The following is a 14,703-nucleotide window of genomic DNA, read 5'->3' as shown; positions in this document are numbered from 1 at the left end:
TGATAATGAATAATAATGATGATTTAAAATTATCGATTTGTTTTTTTTTTCGTAATTCGTACATTTATTAGCGATGAATAAATTTTCTTTTCATTATTTGCGAATATTCTTTAAAATTCGAATAAATCGAATGTAATTCCGATGAATGTTTTGAAAATTTCAAATTAATGATATTAATTGAGAGCGAATTTGTTCATGTGTGCAAATTTTATACCCCAAAATTTATTTTTTTGATGATTAAATTAAACTTTTTTTTATTGCTTGTCATTTTATTTGATTTTTCATATTATCACAAGAAGAAAATGAAAAAACTTAACTATTATTATAATCATCATCATCATCATCATAATGATAACAGATAAAGAGAGAAAAAAAGAAAACCAAATAACATGCATGTAATGATCTAAATGAAAGAATTTTTTTTCGATCATAATCGAAAATTGAGGAAAAATTTCCATCGCATCCGCTCTTCTTCAAGTTTTTTTTATAATCATGTTTGTATCATTTAATATTTATATGGTTAGATCAAAGTTTTGTTTTGTTTTGAAAATTTGATCATTTGAGATGATGATGATTATGATTATGATTATGATTAGATAACAAGAATGAAAAGTTTTGACAATTTAAAATGAATAAAATTTTCATTTAATAAAAGTACAACAATAGATAGATTCTGAATAATCAGAAAATATATACCTTTTTTTTTGAATGAAGATTACAACAACAAAACCGAAAACTTATGATTATCAAAAATAATGTTATGTTATGTCTTATTATTGAAAACATTTCAGTGAAAAAAAAACAAAACTTTTTGACAATTGATAGTAATGATGATAATAATAATAATAATAAGTAAAATGCTTGAGAAAAAACTTAAAGAAAAATTCATAGCAAACAAAGTAAAACATATAACCAATCATTTAAACAATGAAACAATCCATTTATCTCAATGATGATTATGATGATGATTGACAAACGAAGAAGATGATGTAAGAAACATCATGTAATTTTTTATTGTTGTTGTTGCTGTTGATAAATGAATACAAAACAAAATCCAAACATATAAATAAAAATCAATTCATTTCAATAAAATTTTGATGTATGTAAACATTGTGGATAAATTCTTTTGAAATGAAATTTTTTTTTCATTTCCCCTGACAAATGATTGGATCAAATATCGGCAGGCAACAACAAAAAAAACATACCACAAAAATGTTTGAAAAAAAACCAAAATCTATACAAAATCATGGAATGTCTTAAAAAACATGAACACAATTCTGTCATACAGAATTTTACCACCGCGAAACAAAAAATCATCAAAAATCTAATCGTAAAAAATTTTGTTTAAACTAACAAATTAAATGGAAAAAAAATCAATCACGCGGTTTTTTTCATTTTCCATTTAAATTACGAACACACACATACACACATTCCGTCAAATATAATGTTAAAATTTTCAATAATTTACATTCTCAATAAAGCCAATACAACATACATAAAACACCAGACATTCAATCAATTTGTTGATGAAAACATTAATTTGATTCATGATGAAAAAAATTTTCAAAACTGTTTAGAAAATGGAAAATAAAAATCGGCAAATTTAAAGAATATAAAAAAAACATTCAAAATGTAAATATACGAAATTTAGAGTAACCAGATCAGCATCGTTTATTCACAAAAAAAACAAAAGAAGAAACAATTCATTCATTTCGATCACCATCATCATCAACATCGACAACCATTATGAATGCCTAATTCTTAAGGGAATTTTACAAATGATGATGATTTGTATTATTAATATATTGTATATGATATTTTTACGAAATCATTACCTTTGTTTTTAAAACATAGGATTTAATAGGAAAAAATTTGATATTTACTTATCTATTCTGTCAAAGATAAATCCACTTTAAAGGCTAAAATGAATGTTATGAATAACAAAACAACAACAACAACAACAAAAACAAAATTGAATGTAAACGAATAAAGTAGTATTTTCTGTAAGAAACAAAAAATTTCTTCTTTTTTCCTTTATCCAATCTCAGTAAGTTGGAAATAGATTTCTTTTTCAAAACAAAATTTTTGATTTAAATTCAGTCGACCAGTCCAAAAAAAACAAAACAAAATGAAAAAAACTTAACTCAACTAAATCACAGACATCACAGAATAAAAAGAGAGAGACAAAAAAAAAATCCAAGAAAAATGGCTGCTTATATGATCTTTTTTTTCATAAAAAAAAAGCGTCAGTTAAATCGAATATGAAATAGAAGCTACACAAGAAAAGAGTGAGAGAGAGACAAAGAAAAAAAATAAGATTCTAAAATAAAAGAAATTTAAACTTTTTTTTTCAATTGAAATCATTCTTCACGCAAGAATGAAATCATGAATTGTGCAACAAACAGAAAAAAAAATGCAAGAAACTAGAAACAAAAATTTCAATCGTTTCGAAATCATCATCATCAACAACAACAACCAAAACAAATGAACAAGAAACAGAAAAAAAATGGTAGAAAATTTCATGGTGATGAAATTATTTCCGACCGGAAAAAAATACAAAGTCATCGTATTTATGTGTGTGTGTGAGAGAGAGGTAAATATTAAAAATGTGTGCTGATCTTCAAAACAATGTGATTGCATTCGTTTCATCATTTTGATGATGACATAAAACGCCTTAAACGGAATTTTTTTTTCTCGCACAAATTTTTCATTTTCATTGAATTTTTCAAATTTAAAGTTTTTTTTTCATTTCACAATTTTCCTTTTCCTTTTAAAATGAATTCTTAATACAGAGAAACAAAAAAACAAAATCAAAATCATTCATTTTCAACAATCATCCGATAGAAATAAAAGTAATTAAAAAACAAGAGAAAAAAAAACAAAAATTTCTTCGAAATTCTAACGATATGTTTATATTCAATCAATTTGATTTCTGGTTTTTTCTTTCTATCGACCAAAATAATCGATTATTATTAATAACATTAATGCAGAAAAAGTAGAATAAAAACAAAATGATCCCCATGAAGAATTCCCAATCCTGAATTATCCGGGCATCATCATCATCAAAATTTATGGTAATAACTTTGTTCAACGATGAAAATCATGGATTAATGTATTACGCAATGTAGACATTTTCATCATTTTCAGTATGTTTGTTGTTGTTTTGAAAATCAAATTCAATCAGATTTTTCGTAATAATATTTTCGAAATTTTTCTATAAAAAAAATTCATGATAATTATTTATTTATTGTAGAAAATAAAAACAATATTTTTTCTTATTGACCATTGTTTGTATCAATATTCGAACAAAACAAATGCACAAAATATATCCGAAAATAAAACAAAAATCGATTAAATCAATCGATTTTTATTGATTTTTTATTTTGATTAATAATTCAATCAAAATTATTTCATCAATCAATTCTGAATGATTGTTTAATTGTGAATGAAAGAAAAAGAAAAATAAAAATTATCATTTTTATACAAACAAATATGACAAAAAACTTTTGTTTGATTTTTGAATTTTGGCAACAACAACAAAAAAACCAGCCAAAGAATTTTATCAATTTTGTATGGATAAAAAGAAAAATTTTCTGTTCAAAATCGATAGCAGGAACAAATATTAGAAAAAATTTTCGCATTAGAAAAAAGAGTGAAAAAAATTTATGGATTTTTTTTTGATCTCATTGATGATGCAAATCCACTTTTAGCATTATTCGTATCCATATAATATATTGGAATGTATTGGAAACATTGGATTCACAACAAACAACAATATCACAAAACAGAAAAAATATTTATTTATTTGAAAATAGAAATGGTATACATTAAATTGGTAGTGAAAATCAAGAAGAAAAAAAAACAAATCAGTTTGATTTTTGTAATAAATGATGATTTTTGTTTTGGATCGATTCGGATCGCCACACTCACTCCAGATACACACATTCAATAAATAGAAAAAACAACAACAACAACAACAAACGGATAGCAGTAAATATTAAATTGGTTGATAGATGATGGCTATACTAAATGAAAATGAAATATATTTACAGTTTCCGTTTGATTATTATTATTATTATTTTACAACTAATACAACTAACACAACAACAATAATGACAGAACAAACTTGTCGTCATCGTCATCAACATCATTATCCATGTATATAATAGTTTTGTTGTATGTTTAAAATAAGGGAATTCGAAAAAAAAGTTCGTAACCAAGAATAAAAATAATAACATCAACAACAGCAGAAAAAAAATGATTACCAGCGAAACAAAACAGGAAACAAGATTGATTTTTTCCCATTTCCATCCATTCTTTTTTTTTTTTTGTTTTGTTCATCTGGTTTAATTTAGTTTCTCTACTCAATTATATATGCAATATTTCTCTATTTGTATTTGAAGAAAAAAAAACTGATTCTTTTTGGATGTCTGTTTGTCCAATACAAGAAATGAAAATAGCGGAATAAAATGTGAAAAAAAAACAAAATATTATTATTCTACAGTTTCGAATATACACCTTTCACTGAAATACCGTGTTTGTGTGTTCCTTAAAAAAAAGGCGACAAATAGTGAAATTATTTTTCAACACAAAAAAAAAGAGAGAAATTCTTTTAACATGCAAATAACATATGCAAAAATATAACATCGACAACGGTGATAGCGAAAGAAACATAAAACGAAACATGATGACAAAAACAAAAAACAAAACAGCAAAATAATCGTGATAGAAATATCTAAATTCAATGAATTTATATGCAAAAAAAAAAAAAATAATTCGACAAACAAAAACAAAAATTCAAATTTGATGAATTTCTATTTTGAATTCTAATTCTTGAATACTGTTTTTTTTTGTTTTTGTGATTTGTGAAAAAAAGCAAAGAAAATATTCTGTTGATAAATTGTGTCAACTTTGGGGAAAAAACATATGCGAAAAAAACGACAAAACAATATTATCATCTAATTACCATTATTATACTCAAATTCACATTCTGTATTTTTTTCCGGACATAGTGGTTGTAAATTTATTTCTACCAACAAAAATTCAATATATTTTATGTTTTTAAACAATTTTTTTTTGTTTTCGATTCATGAAATTCCGTTGGGACAACGACAACGCAAAAAAAATGCAAGATTGTGAGAGAAAGATGAATCATATTTAGAAACAAAACAGGATGAAAAAAAAATAATTTCAATGTAAAGAATTATATGAATAAACTGGATAATTAAACAGTAAAATGTGAAAGTCAAATGGAATGGCAAGTTAAATCAGAATGGATAAAATTCAAAAAAAAAAAAAACGAAAAAAGATTAAATCAGCTTTTCGACTAAATTTTTTTTCGAGTTTATGCGTAACATTAAAAATATAACCAACCAACCAACCAATGATTGGATGATGATGTAGCCGAAGAATAAAATGAAGAAAAAAATAACATCATCCTACACACCATACTTTGTTGAAGCGAAAGAAGATAAAAAAAATTTAATGGATATGTAAGAAATATTCAGGCATCCAATCCAATCTACATTGGGCGAAACCAACTACAAAAAAAAAAAAAAAAAATTTGATCTCCAGTTTCTTGGCTAAAAAAAAGAAAAGAAAATTCAAGATCTTTTTAGATACGAGGAAAAAAAACTTGACTGAAAATCAAGAGTATGAATAACGAAAATAATTCTGGTCAATTTCAAAAGATTCAATATATTAAAGATTCACTTATCTCATGTTTCATAAGCAAGCAAAAAAATTATTGATCGAAAATCAAAGACAAACATAGGCAAAATAAAGCCGAAAACAAAAATTTGCAATAACTTGCCACCGCATTTTATTACTATAGTTTTTTTTCTCTCCAAAGAATATTTCTATTCTGTTTTGAAAAACAATACAAAACCATCATCTTCATCATCATAAATGTCCTAAAAAAGTTTTTTTTTTGCTCATTCATAAATCTAAAAGAATTTCTTGTTTTTTCGTTACTCTCTTCATCATCATTTTCATTGATTTAATGGACAATTTTCTCCCTCAGTTTATATTCAAATATCGATTGATTTTGAATGAATCCATATCATATAATTTTTGTTTTGAACATTAAATTTAAATTATTATTATCATCATTTTGCCTTTCGAATATACGTTGTTGACCAGAAATAATGGAAAAAGAATTCGATATGGAGATTCACTTTTAATATTTAGTTTAAATAAATTCAATCTACATGTATTGAATGAATGATTGAAAAAAAATATCGATAATCAATTGCAAATTCAAAAGATAATTTCTTTTCATCTTCATCGTTGAATTTGATCAAAATAATTACCATCACACAAGATTATTAGTGATTAATAGTGAGTGCACTTTGCATTCAAAGATTAACACATTAGAATCGATTGATTATTTCAATTTGGCCTGATAAATATAAATGAATAAGCAACAACAACAATAATGAGCAGCAGGAGAAAAAAAAACAGAATTTTTAATCAACTTCTAAAACAATCATTAATGGATTGTAAATTAACTTGAATAGTTGGATGATAGGAGAAAAAAATCATTGGTTAATTGAATGTGAGGAAAAGTGAGAGAAAACGAAATGAAAATGAAAAAAATAATTTGACGATTGATTCAAATAAACATTAGAAAAAGTAGAAAAAAAATCCTAATCTATTTAGTTCTATGCATCTATTATTTTGATTTAATTCTTTGGAAAGAAAATTTAATATATTTGAGAATCAAAAACAGGAAAAAAAATGAGAAAACAAAATGAAATTATACTATTTTTTTCAACACCCCAAAAAAAACAAAATCTTATTTTAATTCCGGTTGAAAAGCATAGACCGAATGAATAAAGAATGAAAGCAAGAAAAAAATAGAGATCAAAAAAAACAAAACAAAACAGAATCATTTAAATCTAATCTTTCACTTCACATCTCTCTCTCTCCCTCTCATCAACATTAACAAACAAAATTCAACTTTTGTTTTAATAATCTTCTTTTTATTCATTCAGGAAAGTAAAATATATCATCGAAACATTTTGAAAAAAAAAGAATAATAGTAATTATTTTTTCTTGTTTTATTCTGACTATAATCATTTTTTGTTTTTTGCTTCATCCTCAATGGAACAATCTGAATCATGTTATCGTTGATTATGTTATTTGATGTTGTTGTTGTTGTTGATGATGATGATGACAATGAAAATGTTGGGTTAGGATTTAACTAAAGCCAAACGAACAAACGACCGACCGACCAACCAACCAGCCAACCAAATAACCAACTATTTAACCATCCAACATGAATCAAACATTAACAACATTCAATACGTTATATATTATGTGAAGAATGAAAGAATGATAGAAAGAAAAAAAAACGGCATCACATCAAACAACAATAATAACCAAATAACAATGACTATAACTCTATGATGATCAACAAAGAATATAGAGACAGAGGAAAAAAATAAGTATAAAAAAAACGAAATAATAACATTCTGGTTGAGTGATCATCTGATTAATAATGTCATCATAAGTATATAACCAAAAAAATATATACATAAAGAATTATATGATGAAAAAAAATAAGAAGAAAACGAAGAAAAAAAAATTAGGACATGGACAGCGGTCATCGCTATGATACAATTCAATAATGATAATATCAAACAAGACCACTGTGTCTAACCAAGAAAAAAAAACGAAGAAAAATGACAGAAATCAACACAAGAAAGAAAAAACATCATCATCATTACCAACTAAATAATAACGACAACAACAACAACGAAAAGATTTCATCTTTTTTTTTTTGTATAAACGATATAAGTTACTTTCTATTTCAAATGAATCGAAGAATAATGTCATCAATGATCTAAATGCAAAAAAAACTATTATAATGATGATAAAATGACGATAAGTTTTTGTGTGAAACTTGAAAGAAGAAAAAAAACGAATTAAATGTTTTTTTTTTTTTGGTTTTGGTTTTCGAATTTTCCAAGAATACACATACAAACAGACACGTTATATATGGAGGGTTTGTGAATGCTCGAATGGTAAATGGGAAATCTAACAAGATTCAACAACAACAACAAAAACGATCCAAATTATAACAATAATGTACAATGCATCATTCAAGAATTTCAAAGAATTTCATTTCATTCAATAATCATATGATTCGTTTGGCAAAACAAAAAAAAACTACATTCTTCATTATAAATTATTACTTTTAATAAGAAACAAAAGAATTTTGAAATAAAATAAAATAAATCCAAAATGATTTCAAGAAAAAAAATATTCATCATCGTTAAAAGATTCAACTCAAAAGATACAAGTGCAATTGAATTAAATAAAAGTAAAACAAAATTAAAATTAAATATTTTCAATGAAATAGAAAAAAAAATGTCTGAATTCATAATGATTAATGTGAATTTGAAAAATGGTTTTGTATAAGTAAATGGTAATAAAATCTTTTAGATATTTTTTCCTTTCCTTTCAATTTCTACAATATTTCTTAGACTTTTTTCACCTTCATTATTTTCAATTATAATCAATGTTTTTTTTAAAGTCTTTTTATCAATAAAATAGATGAAATCCCTATTTTAAATCACATGAAGATTCTTTAGATGGAAAAAGAATGTTCTGAAAATGAATAGAGAAAAAACCATCGACATTCATTAAGGAGAAAAAAAAATCAAAAAAGATTAACCTTCGAAACATCAATAAAAATTATAAACCACTAAATGAAACAACAACAAAACAATGGATTTTCAATTATCAAGAATGATGTGTGTAGTTTCAAGAATTATCGATAGCAAAAAAAAAATTCACTTCACTATTCACTAAATCAGATTTTCAGATCAAAATAAACTAGAAAATAGTACCGAAACGAAAAAAAAAAACATACTACATTGATCACTTGGACCAAACAAAACAAAAAAATTCAATCGGAGATGGACGAACAACAACAACAACAAAAATCATCCGGCATCCATCCATCTTGATTCTTTCACGATCAAAACACAAGGAAAATGCCTAAACTATGTGTGTGAAGAATAAAAGAGAGAGCAAGTGTGTGCGTGTAATACATAAGAAAATGATTGTTTTCCATGTCTTGTATCGTTCTATTTTTTTTCGGTTGTTTTTGGTTATTATTTTTGTTGTTGTTGTTGTTCCACAAAAAAAGTTGTCTCTAGAACATAACCATTGCAAACAAACAAACAAAAAATGCCATAAAATAGCATGCGAGAGGAGAAAGAATCTAAAATATCGATGAATGAAGCAAAAAAACAAAAACAAAAAAAAGTTATAGATAAGCTACTTAGAATTACGTTATACACACACGCACTCACACCCACAAATGTACTGTAGAAAAAAAAACAACAACAACAATATATTTATGAATATCGAAAAAAAAAGAAATGAAAATAAATATTGAAATAAAAAGTAGAATCTTAGAGATTAAATAAGACCAAAGTTCTCGAAAATGATGATAATAATGATAATTATAATGACTTGCTGATCTTGGTTTATAGTTTGATCATTAAATAATATATTCTAATATTTTATTTTCTGATATGGTTACAACGAAAAAATTAGAAGAAATTTCTCACATTTTTTTTGATGTGATGATAACCTCCATTTTGATATTTAAGTTAAACCTGCAAATCCTGATCATATATTCACTATTTATGATTATTATTTTTCGTGTTTGCATTTACTGTTTATTTTTCCATATTGAGAATCAGAAACTCATAATTTTTGAAAGAATTCAATGACAGAATGGTTAATAGGATTTTTTTTTGGTAGCCAAAAGAAAATTTCCGCTGTTTGCGTACAAGTAAAACTCATGAAGATTATTGGTTTGGATGGAGCTTTCAACTGGATTTATCATCATCAACATTATAATATCACTGATTGTTGATTAGCAGCTCTATGATAATGATGATGATGGTTATAGTTTTTTGTTGATGTAAAGAGAAAAAAAAATTTGTTATTAATGTGAATCTACAGGAAGTGTGAAGAAAAAATGCATTATCATCTCCTGTTTTTTCATCTTATTCTTTTTCTTGATTATTATGAATAACAATTTTCCCTTAACAAAATATTTTCATTCAATGAAAATGATAATTCTAAATGGACATGAATATGAACATCACATAGTCAATGTGTGTGTGTATCATGGATTAACTATGATTCTCATTTTCCAACAAAAAAAATACAGTTAAATATTTGTATTCAAGAAAAATTCAATAAAATTGCGAAATAAGATGTTTGAAAAATAACAACACTCAAATGAATGATGAAAATCAATAATACTAAGCGAGAAAAATTGAATGTTATAAATATTCAAAGGGTTTTATTCATATATGATGATGATGATGACGATGATGAGATAATGATGATGATGTTTATCATTATATAATATATGAACGAACAAAAAAAATTTTCTGTTCTTATTTGATTTTCTTCTTTTTTTGATAAATTTTTTTTTCTGGTTGTTGTTGTTGTTGATGGAAATAGCACCCAGCAAGAACCCATTATTATCATCATCATTATTATAATATAGCCTAAAGAGAATACATAGTACGAATAATAAAAGAATATTATGTCGAATCAATGTTATCATATAACCTTTTGGTGAAAAGTTATTAGAAAAATTGTCATCATCATTATTTTTTGTTTGACCTTTTATCTTGATCATTCATTCATTCATTCATTCATAAGATTTTTGCTCTTCATATCTTTTTTCATTTGATTGAAAAATGCAAATAAAAATCTCATTTTTCGAAAAAAATTTATTCTTTCCTGAAAAATTATTTATATGTTCCAGAAATTTGATTTTTTTTTACTTATGATGATGATGTTGATTATGATCATCATCATTATGATCATCGTTATTACAAAAACAAAACAAAAAAATCCATTGAAGTGTTATCCATTAGCAGACTATAATCGAATTGAATCATATCGGACAAACAACAACGACATCAACAATAAAAAAAACCCCGAAAATATCATCAAAATCTTTTAACGATAAATCGTAATGATAATAGCAACAACGACAATAGATTTTTTTTTCTTTTTGCTTTGGCAAATTTGGCTTTTGTTTTTCCGGATTCAATTTTAAATTTCATAATTCCGGCAGTTTATTGATTCTATAAGTGAGGAAAATAAAAATAAAAATCGTTGAAAAACAATAATAATAATTTCAAATCAAAAAAAAAGAACAAAATTGTCCACAAAAAAAAACAATTTTAACATTGAAATATATTGAATGAAATTTCAAGTTTTCATTTTTGTCAAATCATTTTTTGTTCAAAAATGAACAATTCGGCAATATTTTTTTTTTTTTTTTTTTTTGGTAATGACCATTGATGTAATAATCGTCATATAGTTATAGTTTTATTTTATTTTATCCATTTTTTTATGACTTTTAGATCGATCGTCCCAAAAAAAAACCCACTGGAATATATAAAATGAGAGAGAAATATTTTCGAAAACTTCAATGTACGAATCGTTGCAGAGATATTATTTTGTATTAACTGGATGTACTGATTGTATATTAGTATATGCAAAGATGTAAAGAAAAATGGAACGAGAAAAAATAACAGTAATATTTTTATCGATTTCAAACCAACCAAACAAACAAACAAACAAACAAAATATTTAATGATGCGAATAGTTTTGTGATTTTATTTTCATTTTCATTTTTTTGGCTAAAATCTTTTTGTAATTTTTTTTATTTTCATTATTTTTCTTGAAATTCTATTTTATTCATTGAGCCAATTTTTGTTATTTTTTTGTTGCTTGCTTGCTTATGCTTGAATGATATTAAAGTAAGAAAATGAACATCCATACAAACCAAAATACGATAAATAATTAAATTCGATTCAATTCAGTATCATCATTTTCACAATTGAACAACAACAACAACAACAACAACAAATCATCTATAGACCAAAAGAAAAAAAAATATTGTTATGATTATTATTATTGTTGTTGTTGTCGATTGTCGATTGTTGGAATTCTCTTCGGAATCATTGCCCAAAAAAAATAAATGAAATAAAATAGGAATGAAATGAATCTACCAAAAAAATAAACGAAAAGAAAATTGCATCGAAATTAAAGTATTAAAAAAAAATCATGAAATTTGGAACAAATTCGTGAGAAGAACGAAAAAAAACAAACGTGAGAAAATTACAACTCAACATATAAACAAACGATACATCGTATTTGGAAGTGTACATTATTACGATTACTTTACTTTTTTTTTCATTCCCAAATCGGATAACATTTGATAATAAACCGATCCATATGATAATGATGATGATTTTTTTTTGTATGGACATGGAAAGAAATTGAAAATAAAACTCATCGATATCGATGATTATCGATGACCAAAGATATCAAAAAGAAAGTTTTTTTTTCTTGGATATTCGGGATTTATCCAATCACCACTTTACTTTTTTCTCTTTCTCTTTCTCTCTCTCTCTCTCTCTCTCTCTCTCTCTCTCTCTCTCTCTCTCTCTCTCTCTCTCTCTCTCTCTCTCTCTCTCTCTCTCTCTCTCTCTCTCTCTCTCTCTTCATCACCCAATAAAACCCAAATAAGAGGATATGATGATCCAAATGTAAATATGGACAAGTACAATGAATATCAATATAAAACTAAAACTTGAACAGTGAAAAAAAAATCCAAATACGAAAAGTATGATTATGTTAAGGGAAAAAAAAGAATTATTATTATTTTTATATCAAACTTTTTAGATCAAACAAACGTCTTTATTTTTGTTTTGTTTTTTTTATGAGATCTAAGAAAAAAAGTGATTCTATTTCGAATAAAAATTGAAACACCATACAATAATCAACATTCATTGACAGCCATCAACGAACGTTTCAAGAGTAAAATGGACCAAACATTGACCAAAAAAAAAATAAGAATAAATCGATAACTGATGATAATGACGATGGTAAAAATTGTGTCGTATCAGTTGAATGACAATAGTGTCATCATCACCTTATAACAAACAAACATCGACAAACAAATAAACAGAGAAAAAACCCTTGAATGACATACCCGATGGACCTAGAAAAAATAAATAAATAAAAATAATGACACAAGTGTTTGTGTTTTCTACCATACTGATTGTTGATGTTTAAGTTTATGAATGAATGAACGAATAATTGAAGCGTTTTTTCCCTGTGCATTGCATTTGATTGTTCAAACAAACTATCAAAAGATCATGGTTGATAAGAATTTTTCCAAAAAAAAACTAAATCATGAAATACAAGCTTTTATTCAACATGAAAAGTGATAGAGAGAGAAAATATATTTCAAAATTTTCCAATTTTTGAAAAGAATTTATTCGATATCAATTTCATTTTATTTTTTTTTCATTCATTCATAAATCTTTTGTTGCTTATAATTTGGATACAGCTATTTTCCTAATTAGTTTTAAAAGTTTCATCTGGTTTTTTTTGTTGTACTAATCTTTAATGATTATTTTGTATAGATTTCATTTCTTGATATTATATTGTTGTTGTTGTTGTTGTTGTGTATCCTGGAAACATTGTAATGGTTATTGTTTATTTGAATGATCCTATTTGTAGTTAAGTCCAGTCAATGTTGATTCATGGATTGTGATTGAATTAGTTGAATTAGTTTCATTGGCTTCATTTTAGTTCATGTTTTTCGACTACTATTTTTAGTATAAAAACACAATGATGATATTTGATTATTGTTATGAAATGCATACGGAATATATTCAATAGTCGATGTATATATTGTGTAAGAGAATAATGTTTCATCATCCATGCGATTGAAATAACAGAAAAGAAAACAAATATAACTAACTAACTTACCAACCAAACAAACAAACAAACAACCATACATGAAAATCATTAAAAGTATCATCGAATACGCCTTTCCCATTTTACCCCGTTTTTTTTTGCTTTACCCCGTTTCCATATCACAAACCAAAAACAAAATAAATTCATGTTAATGTGAATTTACTCTTTACTTCTGGATTCTGAAAACAGAACAGAAAATAATAACAACAACAGCATCGAAAATGGAAAAAAAATCAAACTGAACCGCATCAATATGTTGTTTTTTCTTCATCTTTCATTCTCTTTCATTTGAAAAATAGTATTCACAAAAAAAAATTCCAAAAACATTTTCGCAATGAAAAACAACTAAAATGCCAAACGATTCAACCGATACAACAATGAAACAAATAGTTTTTTGTTGTTTTTGTTGTTCTTGTATAAAGATGGATGAATAAGTCTAGCGAAATGAAATGAGATGGATACCAACAAACAAACAAACAAAAAATTGTATTGAAATTCAAAATGATTTGCATAGATAACATTTTTTTTTGTTTCGTTTTGTTTCAACAATCCGATACATTACAAAAAAAAGTTAAATATATGATAAATATCAAACAAATTCTTAAATGGAAAGTTATAGTTAGAAATAGAATGAATGTAAAAAAAGTATTAAAAAAAGAAATGAAATGAAAATCAAAACCACAAATTTTCGAGAAAAATGTATTCTGTTGGATGGTAATCTAATTTTTTTTTCTTTATCTAGAAAAATTTTCATATAAATAGTATGCGATTTTGAAGAATTTTTTTTCAAAATTAAAATTTAATGACTTTTCTGTGGTGTTGGTGGTGGTTGTGATTGTGATAATGATGATGCTGGTGGTAAGAATAAAAAAAAATTGAGAT

Source organism: Dermatophagoides pteronyssinus, unplaced genomic scaffold (genome assembly GCF_027571235.1).
Source record: "Dermatophagoides pteronyssinus isolate colony J.1.1.1.1 unplaced genomic scaffold, Derpt_VIB-CSIC_2022.12 sq0005, whole genome shotgun sequence".
Lineage (NCBI taxonomy): Eukaryota > Metazoa > Arthropoda > Arachnida > Sarcoptiformes > Pyroglyphidae > Dermatophagoides > Dermatophagoides pteronyssinus.
The sequence above is the reverse complement of the archived record's forward strand: the minus strand, read 5'-3'. Positions refer to the sequence as shown.